Source organism: Limulus polyphemus, unplaced genomic scaffold, assembly GCF_000517525.1.
Source record: "Limulus polyphemus unplaced genomic scaffold, Limulus_polyphemus-2.1.2 Scaffold580, whole genome shotgun sequence".
Lineage (NCBI taxonomy): Eukaryota > Metazoa > Arthropoda > Merostomata > Xiphosura > Limulidae > Limulus > Limulus polyphemus.
In genome coordinates, this window is record NW_013666190.1 from 388,933 (window position 1) to 396,302 (window position 7,370).

The 7,370-nt window shown below is 33.8% G+C and overlaps 1 long non-coding RNA gene across 1 annotated transcript in view; it reads left to right on the forward strand.

The window, feature by feature from the left end:
• The first annotated feature begins 1,488 nt into the window (after positions 1 to 1,488).
• LOC111085732 overlaps positions 1,489 to 7,370 on the forward strand; it is a 24,694-nt gene continuing 18,812 nt past the window's right edge. Inside the window, exons 1-2 of the long non-coding RNA XR_002610545.1 lie at positions 1,489 to 1,693; positions 5,792 to 5,935. This is a non-coding gene — a long non-coding RNA (uncharacterized LOC111085732). The remainder of the gene's footprint in view (positions 1,694 to 5,791; positions 5,936 to 7,370) is intronic.

Here is a 7,370-nt window from a genome sequence, read left to right on the forward strand (position 1 = left end):
CTTACACTGCTAAATTAGGGACGGCTAGCGCAGATAGCCCTCGTGTACCTTTGCGCGAAATTCAAAACAAACAAAAAGAAAATGCAGCATATGTGCTTGTACAGATATTACCACAGTCGCTTCTATTGGATTGTGCTAAGTTCCACAGCCTTCACTCTCTCTGGATTATCATAAAATTAGTCTTTATTCCAAAAACCAGGTAGAACTGAAGCAAGAAAGTTCGCCTGAATTCAACAGGTGAGCTTGGTTACTTTGTCCATTCGACAAAATCACCTCGTGACCTTTGCTCTCTCTCACGGTATTGGTCAGTTGTTACATTCAGACGACTTTAACTTGGCCAGCAGAGGATTTTACGGTGTCAAATAAGTATTGTGCTGTTGAGTTATCCTCAGATTTTCTTTTAAAGAAAACTGTTATTAGTATTGTTTTTTTAATAAGTGGAGCTGAATAACCGAGAATCTTATCTACAAGATTTTTCATAATATTGTACTTTATTTAACTTTCATGTTTTGTACATCAATATTAAAAAAAAATTGCAAAACCTGTCTGTAACCTTTCCAGCTTATAGTTGTGATACACAAGCATATATTTTCTACATACTTTAGTGATATAGGAATGTTTACATTTTTTTGTCTATTTAGCTTGTTTTAGCATAAACCCACCGTCCAGAAAGTCGTTGAATTTACCTTATTCTAGTTGCTTTGCTCTTAATAATCTATTCTGCTAGAGATGATATTGCAGTATCGTATAGCATCCAGGTTAAAAGGATTAACCCTTTAGGCACTGGCTCGGACCGACCTCGTAACCATTTTGTGTTTATTATAGCTTTCATGCTATAACGTTTAAATTAGTATGCAAATGTTAGCGAAATTTGTCAGATTATCAGCTAACATTACAATGCTTTCTCATGAAAAATATTTTTTAAAATTAATTCTTAAAGTTTGTTAAGCAATATTTTTCTCATACCATTTTTTTTTCTTTTCACATGTTACCTGGCCAGGTGGTTAAGGCACTCGACTCACAATCTGCGGGTTCGAATCCCCATCACACCAAACATGCTCGCCCTTTCAGCTATGGGGCGTTATAATATGACGGTCAATCCCACTATTCATTGGTAAAAGAGTTGGCGGTGAGTGGTGATGACTAGCTGCCTTCCCTCTAGTCTTACGCTGCTAAATTAGGGACGGCTAGTGCAGGTAACATTCGTGTAGCTTTGCGCGAAATTCAAAACAAACAAACACGTTACCTATCCAACATGCAAAGTAATTTTCATTTTAAGATTTAAAATATTTTTATGTATCAAAACATTTTCAAATTTTACATGCAAAATCTTTATAATGTCGAGAAAGTTATCAAACATTTCATAAAGAATAACTTTATATTTTATCTGTTATTTTCACTAACGAATCTCTATGGGTTAGATAGAATATATATAGTTATTTTTGTACATTTCATAATCATATGCACAGACCAGACCAAGTGAGATCTATACGGAATAAGACACAGCGACAAGAAATGAAGAAACTGAGAAACACGAGTTTAAACTTATTACTAGCAATAATAAAATTTAACGAGAACGACTGGCGGCATAGAACTTCTCTCTACAGCAGTACCCCATTTCCCGCGCTTTTGGTTTCAGCTAAATACTTACAGCATAGCAGCAAAGGAACTATGAAACTAAGATAGGGTAAAGGTAAGTGTGAATATTTGTGTGAAATTTCTGTAAAATCATACTCTATCAAGCCCAAACACTGCCTTCAATATGTCCATAAACACTCAAGTTTCTAACACACCTAAACAGTGATTGGTCCTCGTTATACCAACTAGCCAATAGGCGGTGCAAAATAAGGGTGAGTCTATCTTAACTGTTATCTGATTCGTCGACAAGAATAACTCAGCTCACTTATTAAATACAACCTTATTACTCCTCTAAGAGAATCAGATAAGTAAGCTTTAGCCTTCACCCTTGCCACATGGATAAAGTTAAAGTTAGTAACTCACTTGAGCGCCTCTCTGTGCTCAAGCGAGGAACTATATATATGAAAAACAGCAACATTTTATAAAAGTTTAACTTTTTTAATTAAAGTGATGGAAAACATATATATAGCACATCCCCGTACTAGACTTATAACGATTACAGCTGAAAATGTCGATCAGGTTCAATAGTATGGCAGGGCTTAAACTTTGGACCTTCAAATCTTCATCCCAATATACTAACTACAAGGCTGTCACCTGTGTAGACATATCAAACATACTGTTTTGCTACAACAGTAAACTACATATCTTTACCATCTCAAATACTGCATGTTATATTTTTCACTGTAATTAATATTTTATAAGTGATAACCATTACTAAGGATCTGATTTTGAAATACTTTGGCTAATTTGATGTAACAGGCCTATAATATTTAGTAAATATCACATTAACTAAAGATTTGTTGTTGCTGTTTTCCACATTCCTCCATTACTGATTCAAAATCAGAGGCGTGTAAAAATAGTATTTCAGGTCAATTTTTTGTCTCTCGCAAGTCACCGCTCAAGAGGCCTTTCATTAAATAACAGATTTCATCAGTTGGGCTGGAAGATGAGAGACAATTTTTTTTGTCATTACATTCCAACCAGATATGTGATGAAACCGATGATGGATAGAGCATAATGGACGGGTAGGTGTATACATTTATAAGGATAGGCGTGTGGACGACGTTATAATTTGGAAATGAAATATATTTGTGTGTCACAGACAAAACAATCGGAGAAAGGTAGAAAGCAAGAAAATAATAATTCAGCTATCAGGATTAATTGCGCATTGGGATGTCCACATGATTAGGATCATCCACTGGAAGAGGCATAACATACAGTTTTTAAGAGATGATCAGCAGTGACAACTTTCTTTGGAGGATGAACATTCTTGTTCAGACAAATGTGACATTTTGAAAAAGTGAGAAAATAATATCATTCAACATATATAGTGGAAAGTTTGTGGGAGTTGAAAAATAATAAGAGGAAAAATGATTCTATGATATAGCTCCTTTGTACGAGTAGGAGGTTAAATGTTGTAAGGTATCAGCAAAGCACGTAGTTCCAAAACTAAAGACGAGTGTAAAAAAATAATAATAATAATTCATATATGCACTATAATACTTTAAAAGTTAAGGCTTAACTGCCGAAAGCTGGCGACTCGCAGATTGCTGTCGAGTGCCCTAGCCGCCAGTCCCGTCACACAAATCGAAATCAAAAAGTCGTATTTAGGTACTTCTGATGCAACTGTTTTTGAAATCCAATAATAAACAATAATTCAAGTAGAGAATTGATTTTGTGTAAAAGAAGCAGCAATTGATCGTAACAAGATTAGGTTAAATAATCTTGATCGTGGTATTAAAGCTGTAATATGACATAAGTGCGTTATTGAAGCTGTAATATGACATACGAAAAATATATTGTATCAAAATTATTTTATGATCACAAAAAACTGAAATGCGAATGCTTTATTATAGCATTTACAAAAACTAGTCATGAACACTTTAATCTCCAGAATGAAGATTTTTCCATATGCCATATTATTATTTAAAACAATATTACCCCAAATTAGTAAGCATTTTGGGACAGCTCTAAGTTAGTTAACATAATCTTGATACAGTAACGCCAATTGCAACTTTTTGAAAATAAAATATTAATTTCAGTTGAAAATGCAAAACTTATTTCTTATTGGATTTTAAATACAATTGCACTGAAGTAAAACTTAGTCTTTTTAGTAATAAAATACTGATATTACCTCACTATTTATAGTTGAACACTACATACGTTATTAAGTTTTAAGGCTTTTTCAAAAATAAGAAAAGGAGTGTATAATACTGTTTAAACCACACTATGTCTGCCATATCCATACTGTGTTATTAATCCTTATCCTCACTTGGATTTGTAAATGGCTTAAATAAAACTGTTAATAATTACACTTCCTTGCTTAATTTAGTTTACACTAAAACAAAAATTGGTCAAAAAAATTAGTAATATAAATAGCACATCGACCACTACTACGTCTGTCCCCTGGTGGCTCAGTGGTAAAGCCGAGAGCTTATAACGCTAAAAATCGGATTTCGATACTCGCGGTGGCACAGATCATGTAGCCTATTGTGTAGATTTGAGCTTAATAACAAACAAAGGTAATATATCTGTCGAATCTCAACTTGCCTCGAAATTGGGCGAAAAGACCCGTTGGCATTGAGTATAGAAGGTGTAGTGTGGTTGACATATTATTACATACTCTTGCTTTTGCTAATAAGTTATTATAATTACTAAAGCAGTTTCCTTCCGTTGACGCCCTGGTTGCCTGACCCACTCCGGAACAAGAAGACTAGGTTGTTGGTTCGCCAGTTTTTTTTTAATAATAGTAAAGTTATCTGAAATATAATTATCGGAGTTAAAAATATAAAAATAACTAAATAATATTTCGTTATTAATCCTTATCATAATTCTGGTTTGTAAATGACACAAATAAAATTGATTATAATCACAATTCCCTTACTTAATTTTGTTCACATCATAACAGTAGTTGTAATGAAATTGATGATATATGTATCGCCCCTCGACCACTACAACGTATGTCGTATCCCAGCCGGCCCGTTGAGCCCTTGTATAAAGTTTCATTGGTTATTCTTTTATTTATTTTTTTTGTATGTAGTATTCTCAGGTTCACTCAAAAGTATTCTGATAGGATTTCGCAGAATAACATGAAGTTCGATCAGGAAAAGTATCACGGAGTAAATATGGATTCCCTCATTTTGATTGAGTCGTGGGCAAAGAAAGATACTGGATAATGTGAAAAAAAATCTTTATTCAATGCATAAAACAATCAAAATGAGTCTGTTTACTAAGAATGGTACCTTTATTGATGCTTCCAGAGATCACTGTTGAGGAAGAAGAAGAATTTGTTGAACTCCAGAGAAAGAAATGTGTTCCAGTCTGAGAAAGTAATACATTATATACATCAAACAATAAACCTATTATTCTCAGGGAAGTTGTGCTTCCCACATCAGCATTATTCATTCCCATAAGAAAATAAGGGATGCAGTATCACGGGCCCCCCCAGTGGAATCCATTGATATATATATTTACGTCGTATATATTTTTGAATACTATGTGCCCCTTTACATAAACCTTTCACACAGGAAAGCACCCGTGATACCATAAGTGAATGTCCAAGAAGAATAGTTAACTTGAGCGAAAGGAATTTAGCTACTTCCGTGGTCAATGTTCTATGTGAAAACTACATACACTGTATGGGCAAAAATCTGAAAATAAAAAAACTAATAAAAAGGATAGATAAACAGTTAATATGCCTGAACACTATAGGTATTCCAGAAGTTCTCGACTTCTTTACTTGATTTCAATGTATAGTTTGTGTTAACTTGTTAACTGCTTATTACACACATTATGCACTTTTTTTAAAAAAGTCTTTGTGTGCCAAAAAAGTAATATTATAGTGTAACTCTTTATCCAACTGAGTGATTGCTATGAGGCTAACTTTACTTATATTTGTTACATTGTTTCTAGCTTGGACGGTTGAGGTGTTGAAAAGTCTTGAAAACATAGAATCTGACTGTTCTCCAACCATTTCTTAACCAGACAACTAATTTTCTTTAATTTATACTAATTTTTCTAGAGTATAGTCTTAACGATCCACAGTCTTAAGCAAGCACCTGAAAAATTTAGCACTACTAATAATTTTTTGAAGTTTATCTAAATAGTCATAGTTAATTTAATTCATTAATCTTTTCTTTCGTTCTTTCTACAGAGAACGCAGTCCCCCACTATCAGCAATCACAAACTCCATGTGACCCACTATGGGATAGTGGCAGAGGTCAAACTACCCAAAGTACAACGAATGAGCCCCTCCCCAGAGAAGCTGCCATGTTCACCATGGCATCCCGAGTGTTAGGTAAGTATGACATAGAATATGTAGTAAGAGTTTATAAACGTTGTTCTGAGTGTTTAGTTAGAACTTACAAGTATAAATTAAGAGTCACAAAACAACGTTAAAGGAATTAAGAGTGTTAAGTTTATGAAAGGTTTTGTATTAACTTTCATATGCAAAACTTACGACTCATTTAAAATTAATATGAAAACATATTTGAGAATTAATCATGTATAACCATTATCTGCTACAGAATTTATAGTGATAGTCGCACCATCTATTGACAGCTTTTTAGCACAAAAAGAAAAAGAGGACGTAAAGTGAAGAGAAACAAGAGTTTGCTTGTGTGTTTGTTGGTAAGCTACACAATGGGCTATCTGTGCTGTGCCCACCAAGGGTATTGAAACCCGATTTTTAGCGTTATAAGCCTTAAGACATACCGCGGAGCCACTGAGGACCTAAACAAAAGAGATAGCGAAAATTTATATTAAATAAACTTTCAAAATATTTAAAACTAGATAGCTTAATACAATACAATTTTCATTTTGAACAGAAAAGATTGATTTTCAATTATCTGTATACAAAACGTTTAATTTATTTAAATATTCATAAATTACCAATAATGGCAATAATGAGTAATTTTGATATATTGTGCGACCGTTAGTTTTACTTTTTATTCGCTATTGTAAGTTGTATAACTGATTATTTTTATAGTATACTCTATTTCGTCTGTTTTATTCAATTAAAATAATTTCTAGTAATTATTTTACTTATTTTGCATACTATAACACGGTATTGTTTGAAAACTACAATTACAAGGCATTATTTGTTACCAAAAAAGCTGAATATTTTACGAATTTAACAAAGTTATCTTCCATTTTTTATAGAGCTATGAATAATATTGGTAGGTTCAACAATGGGCTATCTGTACTCTGCCCACTACGGGTATAAAAACTCGGATTCTAGGGTTGTAAGTTCGCAGACATACCGCTGTGCCACTGGGGGGGGGGGGGGCAGACTTAATGCAATGCTCAGGCTAAACGACGAGGTAAAACAAACCCTAAGCAAAGTCATCTCTGTGGACGTATCAAACATACCAACTGCGTGTTACTGTTTTGCGACAACACCAAATAGCTTTTGACAAGTTGTAATAAAACTGGCAAGAGGTCTTTCGACTGAATTTATTTTGCAAAATATAATGTTTTCACCCGGAAGTTATATGATTTTAGTTGTCAATTTGGACATTAGAAAAGCAATTATTCTCTGTTAGTTCAAGCCCCCCCCCTCCCCAGTGGTACAGCGGTATGTCTGCGGAATTACAACGCGAGAATACGGGTTTTGATACCCGTAGTGGGCAGAGCACAGATAGCCCATTGTGTAGCTTTGAGCTTAGTTACAAACAAATAATCTTAGTTCAATATATGAAGATATTACAATAAACTTTTGGTAATCAGAAACC